The sequence below is a fragment of the Tamandua tetradactyla genome, chromosome 26 (genome assembly GCF_023851605.1).
Source record: "Tamandua tetradactyla isolate mTamTet1 chromosome 26, mTamTet1.pri, whole genome shotgun sequence".
Classification (NCBI taxonomy): Eukaryota; Metazoa; Chordata; class Mammalia; order Pilosa; family Myrmecophagidae; genus Tamandua; species Tamandua tetradactyla.
The window spans coordinates 2,725,086-2,749,935 of NC_135352.1; the positions used below are offsets into that span (position 1 = coordinate 2,725,086).

Consider the following 24,850-nt stretch of genomic DNA (forward strand, 5'->3'; position numbering starts at 1 on the left):
TTGGTGCCACTACCACTGATCCCTGGACCCATGAATCTTGACTATGGGAGAAACAGCACCATAGAAGGGGCACATATTCAGAGCATACACAACCTCCCTGAGGACATTGCCTCAGCCCTGCAAGGTATTGCCACTTAGTTGGTGTTGTAATTGAGCTTCAAAGAGGCCATTCTACCATTCTATCCATCCAGCTGCTTCAGGATGATGGGGAACATGGTAAGATCAGATAATTTCATGATCATGTGCCCACTTCTCTACTTCATTTGCTGTGAAATGGGTTCTTTTATCATTAGCAATGCTACATGGGATAGCATGGCAGTGGATAAGGCATTCTGTAAGTCCATGGATGCCATGGCAGAAGCATCGCATATAGAGAAGGCAAACCCATATCCAAAATATGTATCTATTCGATTTAGAACAAATTTCTGCCCTTTCCATGACAGACATGGTTCAGTGTAATCAATCTGCCAGTTCATATCAAGCTGATCACCTCAGGGAATGGTACCATATTAGGATTTGAGTGTGAGTTTCTGCTGTTGGCACATTGGGCATTCAGCAGTGGCTGTAGTGAGGTCAGTCTTGGTGAGTGGAAGTCACTGTTGCTGAGCCTATGCATAACTTCTATCCCCCAAAACAAGAAAATTTTCTTCATTAGCCCATTGGACAATGACAGGAGTGTCTGGGTAAAGAGGCTTGTATGTACAGGGTGGGTCTTCATAACCACTTAATTATAAAAACATTCTGTGGTAGATTCAGGTGTCAACATGACTAGGTGAAGGAGCCTACTTCTATTGCTGTGGACATGAGCCAATGGCATGTGAACCTCATGTGTTGTTGATTACATCTGCATTCGGCTAGGAGGTGTGCCTGCTGCAATGAATGATGTTTGATTTAATTGACTGGTGCTTAAATGAGGGAGCTCAACATAGCACAGCCCAAGCAGCTCAGCCCAGGCCTTTGGAGATGCAGAAAGGAATCACCCCAGGGAAAGTTGTTGGAACCCAGAGGCCTGGAGAAAAGGCCAGTAGAGATCACCCTGTGCCTTCCTGCATAAGAAAGAACTTCAGTTGAAAGCTGCCTTTCCTCTGAAGAGCTAATAAATAATCCCCTTTATTAAAAGCCAACCCATCTCTGGTGTGTAGCATTCTGGTAACTAGCAAACTTGAACACCCTCCTTTGCTGAAGTCATCCTTTGGTGCACATTCACATGGGACCCAGATATCTTCGTGTTCTGTTTTGTTTTGTTTTTGCTCACTCAGAAAGTTCTATCCATGTAATACTCTTCCCCAGACCTCTTTGTCACTAATCTTCCAATCATTAACATCTTCCAAATCATTAACATCTTCCAAATCATTAACAATATCCCATGAGTCAGTATACAAACATACCTCTTGGCAATTCCTCATCCAAGGAAAATGAACAAAGTGCAATGATCAAAGTTCCACCCACTTGGAGAGTTTATCCTTAACACTGTCCTGCTGTGACATTTCTGAAAGGGGCTTCAGTACTACAGCCATCCAATTTTGGGTGGTACCTGCATATCATGCAGAACCATCTGTAAACCAGGCCCATGTTCTCTCTTCCTCAATTAACTGATTGTAATCTTGGCTTCTACTACCCAAGAAGCCATAGTTCTAGAGTGGGAAAGAGAAGGTAAAGTGACAGCAGTAGAGGTCATAGGCATTTGGGCCACTTCCTCATGTAACTTGTGCCTTCAGGACCCTCTTGGGCCCTGTCTCATATATACCATTTCCATTTTATGATGGAGTGCTTCTGTCCATGCCCAACTTTATGATTTGGTGGACAGAAAACACCAAGATCATGATAGGCAACTCAGGTCTCATGGTGGCCCATTGTTATGTGTTCAGTTTCTGCTAAGGTCCAATAGCAGAACAAAAGCTGTTTCTCAAAAGGAGAGTAATCTGCAGAGGATGGCAAGGCCTCACTCTAAGTCCAAAGGGCCTGGATTGTGATTCGCAGGGGCATGCCAAAAACACCAAACAGCATCTGTTTTTGCCACTGATACTTCCAGCACCATTGGATCTGCTGGATTATATCATCCAAGTGGGATAGCAGCCTGCAGCTATTGCAAAGGCCCCATTATGTTCAGGTCCCAACTCAAAACTAGTAGTTTTTTGATCACTCAGTAAATGAGCCAGAAGAGCACACCCAAACGGAGAACATGTTGTCTCCAAAATCCAAAGAGACCAACTAGGTGTTATGCCTCTTTTTTGGTCATTGAAGAGGCCAGATCCAACAGCTTATACTTCACTTTATACAGAATATCTCAGCATGTCCCATAACACCGAACACCTAGAAAATTCACTGAAGTGGAAGGTCCCTATGTTTTCATTGGATATATCTCCCATCCTATGGTCTGCAAATGCCTTACCAATAAGTCTAGAGTAATTGCTACTTCTTGCTTACTAGGTCCAATCAGCATGATATCATCAATATAATGTACCAGTGTGATGTCTTGTGGGAGGCAGTAATGATCAAGATCCTTGTGGACAAGATTATGACATAAGGTGGAGAGTAGATGTAGCCCTGAAATAGGACAGTGAAGGCGTATTGCTGGCATTGCCAGATGAAAGCAAACAATTTCTAGTAGCCCTTACTAACAGCTATTGTGAAAAATGCATTTGCCAGATCAATAGCTCCATATGAGATAAAAGAGGATGTGTTGATTTGCTCAAGCAGTGATTCTACAACTCAAACAGCAGCTGCAAATGAAGTCATCACCTGGTTAAGTTTACAATAATCTGCTGTCATCCTCCAAGACTCAAGTGTTTTCTGCACAGGCCAAATAAGAGAGTTGTATGGGGATGTGATGGGAATCACCACCTCTGCATCCTTCAAGTACTGAAGACAGACACTAATCTGCAATCTCTACAGGAATCCAATATTTCTTCTGATTTAGTATTCTGCTAGGTAGGGGTAGTTCTAGTGGCTTCCACTTGGCCTTTCCTACCATAATAGCCCTGACTCCATGAGTCAGAGAATCAATGTCAGAGATTCTCCCAGTTGCTAATCATAACTATTCCAATTATGCATTCCAGATCTTGGAAAATAACCACAGAATGGGTCTGGGAATCAACTGACCCACTGTGAGACAGAACTGAGCTAAAACTCCATTGATAATTTGACCTTCATAAGCCCACACTTTGACTCATAAACCACAGTAATTTTTAGGTCTCCAGGAATTAATGTCACTTCTCTTCTGCTTATATAGTTTAAACGAGAATTTAGTAGACTTTCCATCTATTTTACTCCTAAGTACCCCATGATCTACTAGCCAATGCCATAAGTCTCTGCCCATCAGAGTAGTTTGACTGCTACTTTGAATCTACTGTCCATTGTGATAGCCATACCCACCTTGTCTTTGGTGATTAGATGCCATCACATAGCTTCTGCCAACTTGGAATCTGATCATCTCCATTATGTTTAAGGATTTCATCTCAGTGACTGCAGTTGCCACAATAATATCTGACCTACAGAAAAAGGCTACTTTAGAACTCTTCAGGAATGATGGAGCTATTTTCATGAATTTAATTCCTCACAGTTCTGGTAAAAAGTATGTCCTCTGAACATTTCTGCAGTTTGTGAGCAGGTCTTCCAGGATAAATACCCTCTCTAAGCCTTTGGATCCCCTCATCTGCAGTATACCAGGGCAATTCTGGAATTTCAACCTCAGGTAATATTGGCCACCTTTTGATACATATTTCAACCAACAACACAAAAAAATTATTAATGCACTTTCTAACTTCTCAAGCTACAATATTGAATGGAGAATCTCTGCTTAGTGGGCCCATAACAATAAATTCAGCCTGATCCAACTTTATATTTCTTCCACCATTAACATACTCTTATTATCCATTCCCACACATGTTCCGTTGAGTTTTTTTGTTGTTGTTGTTGTTCTTTTATGCATGGGTAGGCATCAGGAATTGAACCTGGCTCTCTGGCTTGGCAGGTGAGAACTTTACCACTGCACCACCATCGCCCACCCCATCAAGTTTTATCTATATAAACTGGAAAACTTCTGCAGTTCTTTTGGAGGATAGCATACCTCCTCATGGGTCATACATTGTACCTCACCTTTCAGAGCCTTTAGGGGCTTCAGTCTAGTTATAGTCCTGGTAGAAAAGAAGGGTGGTGGAGGTGGGTCATGAAGAGAATTTGAAGTGTCTTTAAATTCACTTACTTCAGGGCACTCCCTTGCAGTTTCATCTTGTGAATCAGGATTAACATCTCCAGAAAGAGGAGTGTTCTAGTTTTCTAGCTGCTCATAGGCAATATATCAGAAATGGAATGCCCTTCAAAAGGGGGATTTAAAAAAAACTAAATGGGAGGAATTTAATAAGTTGCTAGTTTACAGTTCTAAGGCTAAGAAATGTCCCAATTAAAATGAATCTATAGAAATATCCACTGTAAGGCATCTAGGGAAAGATGCCTTGGTTCAAGAAGGCCAATGGCATTCAGTGTTTCTCTATCAGCTGGAAGGGCACATGGTGAACATGGCAGTGTTTGCTGGCTTTCTCCCCAGGCCTCTTTTTTCATGAAACTCCCCAGGCATCAGTTTCCTTCTTCATCTCCAAAAGTCACTGGCTGGTGGACTCTCTGCTTCATGGTTCTGCAGTGCTATCTGCCTTCTCAGAATCTCCTCATTCTCCCATCATTCTCAAAAGGAACCCTCTATTTCATGGTTCTGCAGTGTTCTGAAGCTTTCTCCAAAATACTTCTTTTATAGGATTCCAGTAAATTAAGACCCACCTGGAAGTTTAAGTCCCAAATTTGATTGAGTCACATCTCCATGGAGATAATCTAATTAAAGTTTCCAGCATATAGTGCTGAATAGGGATTAGAAGAAATGGTTGTCTTTACAAAATGGGATTAGAATTAAAACATGGCTCTTTTAGGGTATATAAATCCTTTCAAAACAGCACAAGGAGAAAGAGCTGTTTCCCCAAGGGAAGTAATTTCCTGTCTTACAGGCACTGAAGTGTTCTTCTTTTCATGTGGAGGTTGGATGTCCAACTCCTAAAGGTGGACTGATTGGAGGTTGGGAAGCCATTTACTCAAGGCAGGCTCTACGTCAGGTAGCTCTTTCCTCAGGGCAGGTGTGGCATCATGTGTAGCTGTCTTCTCAGGGTAGGCTGGTCACTGGTTAACTGCTTCCATAGGGCAGGCTGGAGGTGGAGTAGCTGCTTCCTCAGGATGAAACTTTGCAGGTTTGTCTAGGAAAGACTCAGCAGAATCTATGGTTGTCATGTCCTCATTGCCATCAATATCAATCCATATAACCTCATCCTAATTTTCAGGATACCACTCCATTCCAACTAATGCCCTTATTTTAATGACAGATACCCACAAGGTTGAGATTTCAGTTTATATTGTAAATTTTCTACTCAAACAATGAGATTTTGAGCCAAGTTTTCAGAGGTTTCAAGTCTTTGGCCACAAGAAATAAGATTTTCCTTCAGGGCACACCAAAAACTTTTACATCTTTCATATGGCACTTAAGCTACAAATTTGAGGCCTTCAGCTCATCCCTTCCTTCTTAACTGAATCCAGTATATCTAGGTACAACCAGCCAAATCATTATACCTTTTAACTCCCCACAACTCCATTAAGGTGTCAAAAACACTGTCACCCAGAGCCTTGCCTTGTATAAGCAAACAATTAGCAGAATCAAGTGGTGATATTTTGCTTATCTCTATTGCCAATTCATACCATGAACTGTCAGTGCCATTTTGATTATTGAAAATAGAGTCATTAGTGCCTTTGAATCTAATCAGAGTAGAAAACCAATTCTAAAAGCCTATTTTCAGGATTCTGCTTCCTAAGAACCACTTCTGGTACCAAGTTGTATTAGTTAGATTTCTCATTGAAACAGAGCCAACAAGAGAGATCTGTAAATATGAGATTTATAAAAGTGTCTCATGCAGTTGTGGGGATGGAAGAGTCCATAATCTGTAGGGCAGGCCATGAGCTGGCAGCTTCAATGAAGTCCCTCAACAAACACCTAGGAAAGGCTAGCCAGCTGAAACAGAGAGAAAGATTCTCTCTTCTGAATTCTCCTTAAAAGCCTTTGGCTGATTAGATTAAGTGCTACTCATTGTAGGAGGCCCTTCATTTAGCCTACTGCAGATGTAATCAGCCTTTGGATTGGAATATTGAATATGGATGCAACCAAGATGTTTATGATTTAAGTCCATGAAATGTCCCCACAGCAACAGGTAGGCCAGTTCTTGCTTTGACAGTACAACTGGGCAACATTATCTGGCCATGTTGACACATGAATCTAACCACCACAATACCTGATAACAAAACCAAATGAAACCATCAAAGGAAAGAAAAACTATAAACCAGTATTTCTTATGAATATGTCTGCAAAATTTATTATAAAATGCTCACAAGCTGAATCCAGGAACATATAAAAAGAATCATAGACCATGACAAGTAAGATTATCCCTTGAACACAAGGTTGGTTAAACATGGATGAAAAGCTATATGCTTTCCCTCTAAGATCAGGTACAAAACAAAATACCCATTCTTGCCACTTCTGTTCAGCATTTTACTGACAGTTCTGGCCATGGCAACCAGGCAAGAAAAATAAATAAAAGCCATTTTTGTTTCTTCTCTATATTTTCAATATTGAAATATTTATTGTAATACTCAATATGGAAATAATATATTCTGTGTTTTTCAATTAATTTAAGATTCTATTGTAATAGAATTGGTTTATCTACATAGAAGACACTCCTCCTATTTGTACATTTATGCCATTGTTCCATAAATATTTGTGAATTATTTTTTCCTTGAAGGATCAGGTAGATGCTGTGAAGACTCTTCCTACTTATTCGAGCAAGCAAACAAAAACACATATGCTACAACCAACCTCAGATGCTGTGTTTCACTTTGAATTACATATCTCCACCTTTTAGCACTTCTTGGACTTCAGGTTTATAATGAAATTTGGGGACAGGGAAGGAAAAGTTATTGATCTGAAGAGGGGCCAGAAATCATCAGGCAGTTCCTGCTCTTTCCCTAGTCAGCCATCATGAAGGTTAAATTTCTAAGGTGGGCATTTTCCCTGGAAGCACTTTCTTTCTCCCAGACTTTTCCATATTAGTACTGTTTAATCCTGACAAAAAAAAATGAGGTTTTGGAGGGAAATCATGCAAAATATATTACCAAAGATAAGTCCCTATGAACACATGAATTAGTGTATATACACCCTGTCTAAGGCATGAATGAAAATAGGACCTTTAACACATCTACAATTATCTTCCAATTCCTCATCCCATGAGATATCAGGGTAACAAAACCACCTAAGAACAAATTTTTACCATAGGAAATGACACAGTTCCTAATTTAGGATTATGAGGATTTTTCTCCCAAGGTGTCCTCAATACTCCAGGATTGAGAAACTTCTTTTACTTTAAGATTTAAATTAATTTAATTTCCATTTCAAGTTGAGAGCAATAGTGACCTTCTAAATGGAAATATTATGAACCACCAGAATTTGCTCCCATGTATCTTTATTTATCATTGCTGTGAACATACATGTTAACAGTATATAATAATAATGGTACTTATCTTATGTTGTACAATTTTCAGATATTCTGCTTCAGACAGGGCCATTCCTAACAATAACCAGGATATGATGATTGAGAGGAGCACTGAGGAAGATAGATCTATTGTATATGGGTAACTCAAACTGTGCTTGGGTTTCCATCAGATCATTCTCAGTGCTGAAATGTCATTTCCCTTTCAGATATAATTACAGAGACATGCAAGCTCTGCATACCAAAAAATCATTATAAGGTTATATCACATGAGTCTTAGTGTGGTATAACCTCAAAATTTCCAAACAAACTAGTAATTATAACTCCAGATAATGCTTTTATACAATTTTCCCTTGAGCATTCTTAGCTAAAACTTCCTTCTCCAAAAAATTCCAAGTGAATCTACAGATTCATCTTAAGGCACACAACATCCATGATATGCCACTTTTAACCATGACTTTGATTTTTATTCCCTTCAGTGACTTCAGTTTACATGTCTATAAAATGGTTTAGAAACACAAGTTTTGAAATATCCAATGAGCTAATGCATAAAGTGCTTCTGATCCAATCAACATTTATTTAGTGTAAGTGCTAGGTCCATTATTTACTAAAATGGCAAAAAAAAAAAAACTTGAAGCAATGCACAACATTCTGTATAACTGAACAGGCTTCATGGGCATCTTGGGATCAATACATTCTTCTTCTCTTAACTCTACAAAACTCTTGTATTCATAAGGAGATATGAATGTAGATAGTTCAATAGCACAAGTCAGCATTCCCTGAGACTTCAGGTCCCAGGCTGATTCTTCCTTTGTTAGGAGGCCTTCCATACTCAATTTCCATCTGAACCTCCCAACTCCAGGTTTCATTATCTCTTTTATAGCTTCACATAGACTCTCTGTTCAAGGAAAATTGCTTCTTTATTGGTTCTGGTCTCTTCAGTTCCTCAAAAATTTTCACAGGGACTAAAATTTTACTCTAATTATCATATTCCTTCTACTATGTGCACAACCTACATTAAGGAAATAATATTTTCTATTCATTACCTCCACTTATAAAATTTGTACAAATGTTATTTAGAAATGTAGCATGAAACCAGGAATGAGGCTCTGCAAGAAACAGTCCTGCAGAAACAGGACTGGAGCATGTAACCAGGAACGAGGCTGCAAGCCTCCAGGAATATTACAGGAAAACAGAATAAACTGGGATTGAGGCTCCAGAGTTTCAGGAAGTAGGTTTTATTAGTCCATGGCCATAGGGCTCAGCCAAATAATGTCTGGAAGTGTGAGTCCTGAACAGGGACTGACAAGATTTTTATAGACAAGATGGCTCATTAGAGGTGGGGTGTTCCTAATATGGCAACTGGTGATGTCTGAAGGAGATGATTAACTGTATGCCAGTGATCAGACCCAGAAGGATGGCAAAGCTGGGTTTATAGAAGCAGATAAGTGGTTACAGGGGCGGGGCTCCTACAGAAGTCTCTTATCTTTGCTTGCATGTGCTTTCAACTGCCCTTGGGGCTGGCAGACTTTCCAAAGAGGGAGTAGCTTGATTAAGCAAGGAGCGTGCTTGCTGCCAGGGGCCTGAATGCTACATAGAGGAAAGGGTTGGTTGATGTCAAGGTGATAATGAGAGTTTCAAACATTTTTTCAAAATGTGCACATATATTCTATCAAGACATTAAGATGTTTTCTATTGAATAAAATGAATTATTTTACATTGTCTTTCATGGCCTAACTCTTTCTTGTACTCTCCTGAACAGTGTATGCCAAACCTGAGGTGGTTCTATTTACCTGATGAACCATCTGCCTCCCTACCAGATTATGTTCTGCTTACTCATCTCTATCACCAGGTATTCATCATAATCCTAAACACATTACAACCAAAAATATGGCAAATGAATACTTTCCCCATGGAGACCATGGGCTGCATGAGGAAAATAAAACCTCTCACTTTTTCTGTGACTACATAGTCTTAATGGATACTGAAATAAATTAGTGTAAATGGTGGAAATGAGATTATATTCCTTAGTCCCTAAAACACCACAATTATCCCAGAGTCTAGGAGAAACTTAAGTGGATCTCAGTTGCTAGAATATCTCCTGAGTGCACTTAGAAATCCAGACCAATATGCAAGAACTGGAATTCTGGCAATAGGAGTGTAAATTCAGTAGAAACACACATTCATTGCTAATCTGTACTTTCATTGTCAATATCCTGCCATAATTTGTCTTCCTGTGGTTTTTCCATAAGAGCCCCCTCCCCTGTAACCACTCATCCACTTCTATAAGCTCAGCAGACCATCCAAGCACTAAGCAGACAATTATGAGGATGGAGAAAGAGTCCAGAGACTCAAGATTTGTTCACAATTTCCAGATCCAACTGTCATGTATACCCAAAACTTTACTTGGAACTAACCCCCCAAGCCCAACAAACAGAAACACGCAGTATGCTCTAAGAGAAACAGAGGGTGGACTGTGATCTCCCATCTTAAACATAAGAAGGTGATGGCTATTGTTTCTAGTAATGTGAATATGAGTGCAGATATCTTACAGATAAGAACATGAAAATTGTGGGGTTTCATATATTAAGTATCCCATGGTGTTTAGTGTCTTTCAATCCCCATCCCCTCCTTTTATAAAAAAATAGATATTGCTAACTAGTCCCACATATGGATTTTTGTCTGTCTCTGTGAGTATTCTGTAATTTCTCAGATCTCATTGTTCTTTGTTTATGCACCAGCATTGTTCTTCAACATCCACGACAGCCTTCCAGTCCTTCACTCTCTTCCTGCTCTACCCTTCCCCTGCCCTCCTGTATGCTCTTGCCCTAAATCACCTTGGTTCATCCCCAGCCATTTCTATAAAGATCACCCTCAACATTGACTTTTATAGCTTTTCCTAATGGATTTGGATATCAGTCATGCAACTTAAAAATTATTTCTTGATGGGTTTATCAAGTTAATGACTATCTTCATTTTTTTAAATCAGTGAAGCCTATTCTTAAATCAAGACTTGAAAATCCCTGCATAAGAAAGTAGCAGGATGAATCATTATATTGATATTTCTCTTACTCTCCAGTGTCTTAGAGCACCTAGAAGTAAAAACCTAAAATTATAGAATTGTAACCCACACCAAACTCTGAAATCTGTTCTACAACTAATTCTTGTGCTGTGCTTTGAAATTTATTGCTTTTTTGATACATGTTATTTTTCACAAAAAAAGGCCTTTGTGATGATAAATGCACAGCTATATGATGATATTGTAAACCACTGATTGTGCACTTTGGATGATTATGTGGTATGTGAATGTATATTAGATTTCAATAAAAAGAAAAAAGAAAAAATGTAGGAGAAATACATGAGTCATAATGTTTCTGTCATATACCACAGTCTTCATAAGGCCAGGTAGCTAAGAAAATACAGAGTGAAGGAGTTTAAGAAATACCTAGTTGTTCCAACAGATTATTTAGTGAAGTTGTTGCTGAAATCCTTCCCTATAATACTCATCATTAGTGGAAACATCCCTGTGTTTCAACCTCTCACCCGTGTGTGTGTGTGTGTGTGTGTGTGTGTGTGTGTGTGTGTGTGTGTCAAAATTTATCATTTACTAAGAATGAACCCAAAGACAAATTTTGGGCCATTAGGCTACCTGCTTTTCTACCACACACAGAGTAATAAACTCTTTCTGTCTTCAAAACCCCAGTGTCTCAGGAATTAGATATTGAGTGTGTTGGGCAAAATAATCCGCAGCCTTTGATAACAATTTGATGACCCTCTGGGATAAATGCCTGAATCTCTGTAGCCCCAGCAGAGCAGGTAGGCCAGGTAACTGAGCTTTTGCAGCCGCTGGACTGAATTTAGCAACTGGGGTTTCTCTGTTCTCCCAGCACTCCAGAGACTTTTGGCCCCTTAAGAAAGCTTCAAAGAGAGAAAGCATTTCCAGTTCCAGGTCTGGCCATCTAATTGGATGAGTGAGTCATGAGGGTAAAAGTGGGTTAGGGAGTAAATAGAAAGTTTGAGTCCATTTAATCTAGGCCAGGGTCATGTTTCCAGAACAATATCCTTTGCTCTGACCTCTGTACACCTTCTGTGTTTGGATATTTCACTGTACAGAGTTTGAAGCCCTGACCTAACCCAACAATGAACTGGTGTTTACTGAAATTAAGTAGGCCTGTTTAGGTGCTAGCTGGCATGTTACCTAGGTATTAGTTAATTGTTAAATTGGTGTGATAAGTGTTTTATATCTGAGTGTTAATTGATGTATTTGGCGTGTGTTCTGTACAGGATTTGAGGCCCTGGCCTAAATATGTCTGTTGACTGCACTCTTGAAAAATTAGTAATCCAACAATTAATTGGTACTCAATGAAGTTAAGTAAGGCTGTTTAAATGCTAGCCAATGTGTTACCTAGTTATAGTAAAAGTTGATGTTTAATTCTTAATCAGTATGTTAAGCATTAATGCCTGTTTGTTAGCTGGTGTGTTCAGTCCAGTTATTACCTGGTGTGTTCCTGCATTTGCATTAGTCAAATATTCCTAACTGGTTACTGATTTCAGAAATCTTTTAAAAAGGGAAACTTTAGAATATACTCTACCATCTAAGAGAAGATCCTCTACCATCTGAGCTCTTCAGAGGACTTCACTGTCCCAGGTTGTCACAGGATTCAAGCTCCACTCCAGACTCCATTCTTGCTGCTTGCTCCACTGCCCATCTCCAAGGCCACTAGATCTTGGTTGTCTCTTGGAATAAGGAAAGGAAAGTGCAGAGCAGAATTCTAAATCAGACTGAGCCACTACTTCTCCCAGTGACAGGCATGGCTTCACTGATAACAACAGAGTGCTCTGTCAATACCAACCTGAAAGCCCATAAGGATATGGGCTACCTGTACAGATTCAACTGGGACCATGGTGGAGAGATATCATCTGCATGCAAATGGCACTTCTTTCAGGACACCTGCCTCTATGAGTGCTCTCCAACTTGGGACCTTGGATCCAGACGGTGGACCAGAGCTGGTGCAAAGAGCAGATCTTGAACATGCCCCTGTGCAAAGAGAACTGTGATCTGTGGTGGGAGGATTGCCACCCCTCCTACACTTGCAAGAGCAATTGGCGCAAGGGCTGGAACTAGACTTCAGGGTATAACCAGTGCCCAGTGAAAGTTGCCTATCACCCTTTCAGTTTCTATTTTCCTACACCTGCTGTTCTGTGTAATAAAATCTGGAGTCACTCCTATAAGATCAGCAGCTAGACCTGAGGGAGTAGCTGCTGCATCCAGATGTGGTTTGATCCACCTCAGAGCAACCTCAGTGAGAAGTTGGCATGGTTCTATGCTGAGACCATGAGTAGGGCTGAGTGTCATAGGATGTGGTCTCTCCTGTTCACCTTGCCCCTGGTGATGCTCTGGCTGCTCAGCTGAGTTCATTCCACCTTGTGATATCTACACATCCCAGACCTACTCAACCTCACATCTCCTAACTGCTCAGTTTCTGCTCCATGGTAGGGCCTCTGACAATTTGTTTAAATAAACACACAAAACACTTCCAAAAAAGCTTTAGATGGTATTGGTTATGAGTCTATAAAAAGATTTTATATCTGTAATATAATCTAGCCTCAATATGATTTAAAATGAAAATATTACTATTATAATTAAAGTTAAAGAGATTATAGTTAGAATTGTTCTGCAAAAAGGTAGAAATGGGATGAGATAATATATTCATTCCTTTGTCTCTCTCAAAGTATTTCTATGTTTCAGTTTTATGAGTAACTAACTTTCTGTTTGTATCTGTATGCATTTTCAATGTATATTCTCATACCTCTGGATGGTAATAGCAAATTAATAAGAAAATTCTTAAAGAGCTCTATTTGAACTGTTTAGAAATATTAGGTGCCTGATATAAATATATAAATTGGTACTTATGAAGTAAAAGAGGAAAAGGAGGGAAAGACCTCTGAGCAGAAAAGATTCAAAAACCTTAATTTTGTAATTACTGTAAGCGAACTGGGAGATTAGAAGGAAACTGTCTCTGGAATTTCCTTAAGGCATCAGAGAACTGCCAAAGGGCTGCCTTTGGAAAAAGCAAAGGCCTTTTCCAGTGGTCTTGGTCATAGCTTTTGGTGTAATAGATCTAATAATTGAAAATAATTAAGGAAGGACATAGAGACTCTCAAAATTCCATGGCCCTCACCTAAAACTTTCAAACCCAGCATGTCTAATATCTTTCTGTCTGTGCAACCGTAGGGCCCAATCACCTAAAGCAATGATGAGTAAGGGCTAGGCACAGAAAGATATGGTGTGGCATTGTTTAGAATTTTCTAATACTGGGCCTGGAGATTAGAAATACTGAGCATAAAGAATGCTACAGAATAGGCTATGTTTATTAATATTATTTTTCCAATAATACCTTTGCAATGGTAACTGTAGTAATCAGATTGTTATTAAAATATAAATAGCCTTAGGATAGGACTGTCTAAATAAAATCTAATTATCAAATTTCAATAAGTAAAATTAAAGCACTTTGAGAGACATGGAAAAGTTTTTCCTGAATTTAAACTTGGAACAAATTAAACAATTGCAGTTTATTTTCCAGAACTTGATAGTCAATGTACTTGAAAAATTGCTTGCATTTTAAGATATTATGAAAACAATGAAATCTTTTTCAATCCGATGAAAGGAAATTTATGATAAATTTTGAGTTGAACCGATGAGATTTTATTCTGCTTGAGTGTGTTCTCCTTAAATGAATATAAGCTTACTAAAAAATAAGCTAGTATTATAAATACATTCTCAAAATTCCTCTTAAAATAGCCTAACTAGATAGGTTGCAATATATAAACAGAGCAATGTATGTATTAATAATAACACATACATAAAGTATAATATAAAGTACATGTTTTTTTTCTTTTTTCTTTTTATTTCTTTTTCTAGAGTAATGCAAATGTTCTAGAAATGATCATGGTGATGAATATACAACTATGTGATGATATTGTGAGCCATTGATTGTACACCAAATATGGAATGTTCATATGTTAAGAATGTTTGTGTTTGTATGTCATTTTGTCAATTAAAATATATTTTTAAAATAGACTGATGCTTCAGATAAGAAATTGGTTAAGTTTATTAAGAAATATAAATGAATATTTTTATGACCTTGATTACCTGAATTTCAAAGAACTTGGCATTTTGTTTTGGTCATTTGTTACCTCAGAATGTGTAACAATTTAAATTTTTAGTGGCTTTGTTAGTGTCAGTCTGTAGTAATAGAAAAAAACAGAAGTCTTAGCTTCAAAGAGTTTATATTCTAGTTAGAATATACACATACCAAGGCATAGTATAAGACAGTGGTAACAAAAGAATAAAAATGCTTGAAGAGTTTAAAAAGCAGATAAAGAATGACCTAAAAAGTTCTCATAGAAGAGATGGTGTGTGTAAGATGTTTAATTAAGAAAGTAGCATTTAAACAAATAAAACTCTGAACTCTAACTTAATTTTGTAAACTAACATGTTCCTGGTATTATTTAGCATTTGGAAACAATATTGAGAAAAAATGCTGAGTTCTTTTCTGGATATAAACCCCTTAAGTATAAAAAGCTCATTATATTTCAAACTTGAGGCTTTTCTGACCTCTGAAGGTAGTGCTGAATTGGACTGAGAAATTTTAGGTACATTATAAGGTAATCATTTGTGTGTTCTGATTACAAAGTATATTGATGCCTGGCTATGTTCCAAACCCAAGCATAAATTTCTTCCTTCTTACATTATTTTGTAATATCTCTGTCTCTTTCCACCTTCATGAATACTGCTATTGGAAGGAAGTATGCAGGTTCAAAAGCTTTGTGTATCATATGTTTAAAGGAAAGCTTTTGTGTTAAAGCTAAGTATTCATACAAAACTAAAGTTTAGTTTTCTCCATGTTAGAATGACATGGACTTCAGAATAATATCCTTGTTAATGTTTGTGTTCGCATTATCCTTTATTTCTGAAGACAGGTCTTCTCACTGTTCAGGGAAAAACTGTTACAAATAATTTGTTCTTTCACCTTATGCAAATAAAGTGCTAAAATAGTTTAACCGATTGCATAGGAGGTGTTAGGGAAGTGTTACAGTGGTTAAAAGGGATTTTCTATCCTGTTGCTGATTAAATTTGTACCTGTAAAATATCATTCATATATTTAAAAATTGTAAAATTCCTAAGAATGTGACAGTGTTCTCTCTATGTTGTATCTTGATATTAATCTGTATGTTGTTAAGCAATGGTATAATGTTGTTAGCCTTGGTTTTAGTTATTCTAAAAATGCTACAGATCATAGAAACAGCCAAGTTGTTAGTTGCATTGCTTTGCTTAATATTTCTCTAAAAGTATATGTGCTCAACTATAGGTCAGAGCTCCATCTGTACAAGGAAAAACTTTAAATAAACAAATATGTTATATTTTATCTGTTAAATAACATAACTCTGGTAAATGTATAAAAGTGAAACAATAAAACCTCTGCTATGATAGTTTCTTAAAATAAAACAGCTGTCTAATGTTTTTATTTCTGAATGAAGCTTCATTTGGAAATGCTTATAAATATTAAAGCTCAGATTCTAAGCATTAACTGTTAGCATTTAATTCTGAGGTATTTTACTCTTTGTATAGCCCAGTAGTTCCTTGGAATGTTAAGTGTCTGTGTGACACCTCAGATTTTCTTCTCTAGCTCTGAAAGTTAGCATGGGTCCACACAGCTATGGTTAAAAAAAACTGAAAGAGATCAAAGTCCAATTAAAGATGTGATGAAACTGATCTGATTAAAACTAAGGTAAATCAATATGCAAGGTAAAGAATAATATTGTGTGGATTTTAAAGCTGTAATTTTTGTAAGATAAAAGAAAAATTTTTATTTTGTCCAAAATTTGCACTATTTTAGTCATTTAAACAACATAATTCAGCTTTATTTGATATGGAACCTGGAATAAGGAATATCTTAATGTTCTGTACAAGTTAATGTTATGCAATGATGCATTTCAGAGGATTTTGGACAGAAAATGAAAAAGTGTTTTCAAAGTCCCTTGAGTGACTGGGAAAAATAGAACTATTAAGCTTCCCCACCTGGGGAATTCCTGACATTTTTCTTAAGCTAGAGAGGCTCCCAATTTAATAAGCCAAAGTCTCAGTTTTGAGGCTTGCCCTTATGGAACTTATTTCTATAATAGTAAACTGAGCCTACTTAGGATTAGTGCCTAAGAACCATCTCCAGAAAATCTCTGCTGTTGCCCAAATGTGGTCTTTCTCTAAGCCAAACTCTGTGTCCCAATGTGGAACATAAATTCCAAGGGCATAATCCTGGCACTGGCATTGTGGAACATAATTGGCTCTGGCTTCATGGAACATAACTGGCCTGGCACTGTGAGACATAGTATATGTATAGTATAGCGAAGAAGTGAAGTATAGCAAATAAATTCCAAGAATGAGCCTGGCCCTGGCATCATGGATCAACTGACTAAAAAGGAGAAAAGAAATAGAGGTTAAATCGTTAGAAGATTTCAAATTGAGTCAATAAGTTATTCTGGTGACTTGCGCAGGTTTCAGCCAGATATTGTTAACTGCCACAAAATGGCAAACCCTAACCAACAGTGTTCCTGGAAACCTTGAAAGATATCCTGTCCTCCATAAAATTTTACTTATTAAGTTTGTTTTTCAAAGACTTGAAACCTCTAGATTGTTCCAATGCCAGAGAAGCTCTGAAACCCAGAGATACTGGATACTCTGAGAATAGCAACTGGTCTCATTGATTCATCCCTTTGCCCCTTAAGAGCAATGCCCCTTTTCTGCCTTGAAGCAGTTACCCCTCAAGGGTATCCCTCAAGATTGAGAGATAATTATCAAATAAGAGGGAGGAGCTGTACCTGAGAAATCAGGATTTAAGGGATAATTTTGATTAGTAAATCATTATATAGATATTTCCTTTTGCTTTCTAGGATATTGGAGTAGACAAAGAGGAATACCTGAAAGCCCTAAACTATAATTAAGCTGCCCTGATATCTGAAATGATCATAAAAGCCCTTATATTGTGCCTTTGTGACTGTAAGGGCTGTTTATACCCTTTGTCTGGTCACTTTCTTGTAGCTCAAAGGCCCTAATACTGATGAAGTCAGCAATTAACTAGCCTCAGATAGATTCTTCTATTGAAAGATAATTTGTCTTCCTTTCTTTTGGTTTATTCCTTTAGGACTGATGTGATAGCTCTGTCTCCCCTCCTTTCAACTTCTATTCTATTGAAATGATAATGATAATACTGTCTTCTTTTCTGCTTTGCAATTGGCATTCAAAATGACCTCATCTCCCCTTGCTAAAATCCTTAAAACCTTGTACCCCCTTAACTCAGGGAGACAAACTTGAGGCCATTAGGCTGTCCTCTCTTACTATGCATATAGTGATAAATGCTTTCTCTCTTTGAAAAAAAAAGAATGAACCCAATCAGGTTGGGATCATGGTAATTCAGAGTACAAGGGAAGGAAGACATTGTCTTTATTTTAGAACCACATCTACTCTTTGAGATCAAGGGAAGAAAGGTTTATTTTGTACAGAGCCTAAATTTTCTATAGCACATATTCTAACTCAACCTGCCTGGGTAGATAAATCCAACACAGGAAGCCCAAAATAAGAATGAAGGCCTTTAATACTGCATAGCTTAATACAATGCCTGGATACATCCCAGAGTATATTAAGCAGATAATCAAAAATATTGGCAAGATCTCTTGACGGATGTAGAAAAAAATATGGAACTATTGAACTTTACCACCAGGGAAACCCCTGATACTGTGTCAAACATTCAGGCCACCAAAATAAAAAGATTAATCCCTTGATCTTGAGGCTTTCTATTATATATGTAGCAGAGAAACGTAGCCTTCCTATAGTTATCCCTAAGGGTTATGTCCAGAGGACCTCTTTTGTTGCTCAGATATGGTCTCCCTCTCTCCAGATGAAAGTCTTCATGGCAATGTGGGAGATAAATTCCAGGGATGGGCCTTGCCCTGGCACCATGGGATCAACAATGCAATCCTGGCCAAAAGGGGGGAAAGAAATACAGCAAATAAGGTATCAGTGGCAGAGAGAGTTCAAATAGAGTTGAGAGGCTACTCTGGAGGTCACTGTTAGGTAAGCTTCAGTTAGACTTGCTACCTATCATAGCTTGCCAAACCCCAACCAAAACCATTCCTGCCAATCCTAAAGAACACCCAGGGTATTATATAACATTCTCCAAAGGCTCCATACACTAGGATAACTTTCCAGAAAAATACAACATCCAGATATATTCCTGGACCAGATAAGTCCTTAAATTCAGAGGTACCAGTCTCTCCAGAACACCAACTAGTTCTATCTGCCTATCACATACTATCAACAGCCCCTATCAATATGATAAAACTAGAATGGGTATAGCCCACCAAAAATAAAGATAGAAGTTGAAGGTGGAGTTATATATAGAAAGTAGGGTTTAACAAGTGAGTATGATTGCTTAATCAATATACTTATATTGCTTTTAACCTCCAGTATCTTAGAGCAGCTAGAAATAAAAACCTAAAATTGTGGAATTGTAACCCATACCAAACTGGTGAAATCTGTTCTTCAACTAATAGTTGTGATGTGCTTTGGAATATATTGTTTTGGATATATGTTATTTTTCACAAAAAATAAAAAGAAAATTGATTATGATGATACAAAAAAAGAATATTAAGAATCTGTTTATGTTAATAAACAACAAATCTTTTTTAAAGTCTATATAAAATAAAAGGCAATTTAAAAAACATGTATGGAATAGGAAACAATAGAATGATGATCTAAAATTGAAGAAAATAGATAAATATATATAAATAAAACTATGCTTATTAAAATAAAAGTCTTACTGCATGGAATCAATAGAATATTTCATATAGCTAAAAACACATAGAACCTCAGATAAAAAGATACGAAAGATGTTTAAATTTGAAATAGAGTTTGAAATATGCAGTGTACAGTGAGGTTGCAAATATACATCTAATGCACTTTTCAGAAAGATGAGAAAGAATGAGGAAAAAATAAGAATAAAATGGCTACAATTTTTCTTAAATTAATGAAGATTCCAAACCAGAGAGGAAAGAAACCAAATGACTGTTAATCAGCATCAATAAAATAATTACATACTTAAATTATGGGAACTTCAGAACACCAAAGATAACAGGATCACAAATTAGCCAAAGTGAAAGGATAATAGAATGGACAAAAGTCAATAAGAGCTCATTTCATAGCAACAGAATCACTGGGTACTGGGGAAAAATATATATTCATTTTCCTGAAAGAAAATAACAGTCAACATATAATTGTAAAACTGGGGGATTGTAATTGAAAACAGTTTTTAAAAAGGCATTTTCAGACAAAGTAAACCAGAGAATTTGCAGCCAGCTGATCATATCTTTGGAACACATTTTATATAACTTAAGCAGAAGTAAAATGATGCCAGCTGGTAGGGCCTGGATGCAAAAAGAACAAAGAAAATATTTCATTGATTTAATATCAGCAACAAATGACTATGCAAAAATGACCTTTTGTGATTGTGGGGGGAAAAATCAAGATATATTTTAAATACTTAATTTAAAACATGTGGACAGCTTGTAATAAATGAATGCAGTATAAAAATCATAACCTGTAAATTATCCCAAATACAATTAATAATTAAATGTATTTCATGGACAAATAATGATAATTTGTCTCAAGTAGAAGTAGGATTAATTTTTACCTCAGATCCAGAAAAAAGAAAAATAGATTGTATTAAGTGTGACTATATGCTTACTAATTGACATATATTTGCTTTTAATCCTCACAACAGTCCTGCTATTTATTGCTTATTTACCAATCTAACAATTACATGAGCAGAAGTTCAGAGGTATTTAGTAATGTAATAACATTACATGGCTCACCAATGACATAGCTAGAATTTCAATTGTTCTGTGCCTCTTGCCAAGCTCAAATTTCTTGAGAATTACACACCTTTCCTAGGTTTTACCTGGAATGTCCCTTTCATATCAATCATCAGAAGTCCATTCTATGACCATAACTTTGCTCTCCTTCTAGTTTATTCGCATAAATACATTCCATAACCAGATTTACATAGAAAATGGGGCCCCCCTTGCCAAACATAAGCTTCTATCACTTCTCATTTTACTGCTCAGTTTAGTCCAGTTACTCATTTTGAAAGATACCTACATTATGTACCTTTGACTGTTTACCATGATTACAGATCAAAATCCCAATAGTCAATGACTCCAAATACCTACATTTTTTTCATGATTGCATCTGCACAATACATGACAAGGGCATTAACTCTGGCCTAAAGACAGAGTCACAAGTTGTAGTGATTTTCAAATATGCCTGCTGACCCTACTATAGCATGATAATTTAATCATTCCTGCATGCTCTCTAAATAATCCAAATCTTCTCCATGACTTTTGAATTTCACATATTTCCCCTCATTTCAACAAATGGAATTGTCTCTGATTAAGCAGATAGATTATGTAATTTTCCAAATTACACTATATCATAATATATTCCAATATTCCACTCATAGACATTAGTTACTCCTCCCCTATCAAATTGAAAAGGCATGTCATCTACACTAAGTCTAATGTTTCCAATTAAACTCTCTCATGATTTGTTGTGATTTCTATAATTGTCTATAAATTAAATCTCTTTACCAGAAACCTCTTCCTATATTCAAAATCCATCTCATCATCTAAGCTCATTTTGTCTCTACCATCTTGAAAACAGTCCCTCTGAGCCTATTTTCCTAAAGACCCTGATGTCCAGATCCTCCCTTGACAATTAAACTGAATGTGCAGGTACCAATTCTTCCCACTAACTTTATCTTTTGATTAAAAAAATGAACACTGGTTACCCCTAAAATTTATTTTCTAGCATTAGCAATCTTCCTCCTATTAAAAAAATCCTTACTTGGAACCAAAAAATTGAATCATGAACTTTTGAGGAGTCTCCTTTTCCTTGCTTTCTTTCACATCTACCACTTGATTGTCTTCAAACTACTCTCATCATTCCTTTCCTATGTCATCTGAAAAGTCCTCAAACAATACTATTGGAGCAGCTTGAAATAAAATCTTATCCCCCTTCTCTCCTCCTATTATACATTGTCCTGGTCTGTTCATACATATATTTAATTGCTTTAATTTCTTTCATTAGTATCTCCAAATTGAAAGTGACAAACACTTTTCTGCATTCCATTTTTAGCTACTTGCTTAATTATATGCACATAGTGTGAAATACATCTCAGGACATTACTTCTCCTTTACCTAAAGTATAAATGTTATTCTTACTCAAGTCTCTAATTTTAGTTAATGGCTCCACAAAGCATCCAGGAATTGATCTTTTATCCATTTGCTTGGAGTCTCTAAGCCAAAGTAAACATTGCTGTTATCTCTGTATTGACCACTGTTTTATTTGTTCATTTATATACTCCAATTCAGAAACATACCTTCCCACCCTATGCTCATTTTCTTTGTTTCAGTTTAAATATCAATTCCTCAGAGACCCCTTCACTGACATACAACCAATTAACCTTTCCATTCCACTCTTCCTTACTTTTGCTGCCCTCTTATTCATTCATCTAATTTATCATTATAAACTTAGAATATCTATCTATCTGTCTGTCTATCTGTCTATCACATTATCATCATCTATCCACCTATATTTCGTTTTTCTCCCCTAGTGTTTAAATATAGAAAAGAATAAGCACTGAATGCTAAGATCAAGGCAAGTTTTCTTTGACCATTATTTATGAATTTTAAGTCCAGAGAAATATTTTGTTTACAACCTCCTAACCCACCCCAACATATCTGTCCCCAAGTGCCCATGATTAAATTAAACAATGATTTGCTGATTAAAATTACTTTAAAAAAAGGAGTTGTGTCTCTCCTGGTGAAAATTCTCTCCAATACTCACCAGAATTCAAATATATAGATTGGAAAAGGATATGACAGCAATATTTATTGAGGATACTGTCACTACACTTTGGAAGTCAGAGTTTCCTCCTCTAGCAAAAACAATGAAAGGTGAACTCTCTTTTTATGCCATTGATAACCTCAGGAGATACATAATTTCAGGAATGCATCTTGATTAATTGAAAGCCAATTAAGATAAATCTGATCAATTTATGCCTCTTTTACAAAATATTTACCCTCTGTTCTAGTTTGCTAGCTGCTGGAATGCAACACACCAGAGATGGATTGGCTTTTAATAAAAGGGAATTTATTTTGTTCTTCAGAGGAAAAGCAGCTAAGTTTCCACTGAGGTTCTTTCTTATGTGGGAAGGCACAGGATGGTCTCTGCTGGTCTTCTCTCTAGGCCTCTGGGTTCCAACACTTTCCCCAGGGTGATTTCTTTCTGTATCTCCAAAGGCCTGGGCTGAGCTGCATGTGCTGAGATGAAGTATACTGAGCTGCTTGGGCTGTGCTACATTGAGTGCTCTCATTTAAGCACCAGCCAATTAAGTCAAACGTCATTCATTGCAGCAGGCATGCCTCCTAGCTGACTGCAGATATAATCAGCAACAGATGAGGTTCATGTACCATTGGCTCATATCCACAGCAGCAGAACTAGGTGCCTTCACCTGGGCAATTTGACAACTGAATCTAACTACCACACCCTCTAATTAGATAATTGCATAAATGCAATAAAGGAAAACAGATTTTGTCCTTTAATTCTTTTATTTTTCTTAATGTTCCCAAAGTAACCATTATGCCTTTGTCTAGAGATGTCCATGTTTGGTGGGTTTGGGTTACTCAGGGTAATGTAGAGAATCTGAAGAGGATCCTTACTGCTCTTTGCTTTTTAGAGGCCCAAAAACCTACCTATATTCTCTCAAGTGGTGATCATCATTTGAATCTATATGAATAGATTTTTGTGCAGAAATTTATATTCAAGGATAAACATATAATTCATGGTTATAGAATGGCTGTAATTTTTTATCATGATGGAGAAAGACCATTCTGTGTAGGTCTCTTCAAGTCATATTCAACTGATATCTTAAGGACTGCAAATCCCTATAAGCTCCAAAATATTTGGGTTTCCTGAAATAAATGATCAAGTTGCACTGTTGATTTTTCTATAAATAAGATGTTTTAACAAATTTTTAAAAGAAATTTAAATAATTAAAAGGATTACTGAATTTCTTTATGTATAATGTAAATATCATTTGTTAAGAAAAATTTGAATTTTCTTTAGAAATATCAAGAAATATGTTTTCATTTTAACCACAGGGGTTTGATCCCATAAGCTGCAAGGTCACATTGCAACTTGAATTCCCCCTCTTCCCAGATTGTTCTCTCCTCTCCTTTCTACATATAAAACATTCTGTAATAAGTAGAGTGCACTGCAAACTCCATCTCAGGGTCTCCTTTCTTAACAACTTAATTGGCAACAATAGCTTAAAAGAGTATAGGAAAAATAAGGTTTATAAATAGAATAAAAATAAATGAGATTGAAAATATAAAACATAACATCTCAATCAGATATTTTACTTATTGGACAATTGATATTTTCAGTGAGGATAATGTTCATGAATTAATCAGAGTAAAAACAGATTGAAGTGAAGATGGTGTGGGAAAGGGGAAACTCACTGATGAATAGATACTAATCTCAGCTTGAATTGAAAAAAGATGATGTGGCAATGGTTGAAAATAAAAGGAGACAAAATGGTTTTCATTTTTATGCAAATTTCAGAATGAGGGATACTGAAACATTTCTAAATGCTAAGATGAACACATTAAGAAGGAGTAATTAAAGATAAATTAATGATATAGCATGAAAGATGGTAGCCAAACAAAGAATATGGCTGGAATTAAAGCTAATTCACTATCTATTATGAGAGATAACATAAACAACTGATAATGGCTCAGCAATATTTTTTAATTCACTGGGGAAAGTAACTATCTCCAAATGTTTCTGTTATATTTGGGGAATGGGTTTCAATATGCTAAATATGAAAGATAAGTTCAGAACTATGTGAATTTCAAAGGTCATGACAAAGATTTGAAATAATATTAATCAAGTCACTGTGTCAAACATTAGGGACCAGATAAGTCCTGAAACCTAGAGGGTCCAGACTTTCCAGAACATCTACTAGTTCCATCCTCATGTCCCATAATATAGACAGCCCCTTCTAACATGAAACATTTAGAATAGGCAAAGCCTAAATACCCCTAAAGTGTGGGAGAAAGATCAAAGATGATGGTGGAGTTATACAGAGAAGGTAGGATTTAAC

The 24,850-nt window shown here is 36.8% G+C and overlaps 1 pseudogene across 1 annotated transcript in view; it reads left to right on the forward strand.

Moving 5' to 3' along the window:
• Positions 1 to 24,033, forward strand: part of LOC143670021 (folate receptor alpha pseudogene) — an 80,292-nt pseudogene extending 56,259 nt beyond the window's left edge. Inside the window, exons 3-4 of the transcript XR_013169210.1 lie at positions 2,431 to 3,694; positions 12,141 to 24,033. The product of XR_013169210.1 is annotated as a folate receptor alpha pseudogene (transcript). The remainder of the gene's footprint in view (positions 1 to 2,430; positions 3,695 to 12,140) is intronic.
• Positions 24,034 to 24,850: the final 817 nt, after the last annotated feature.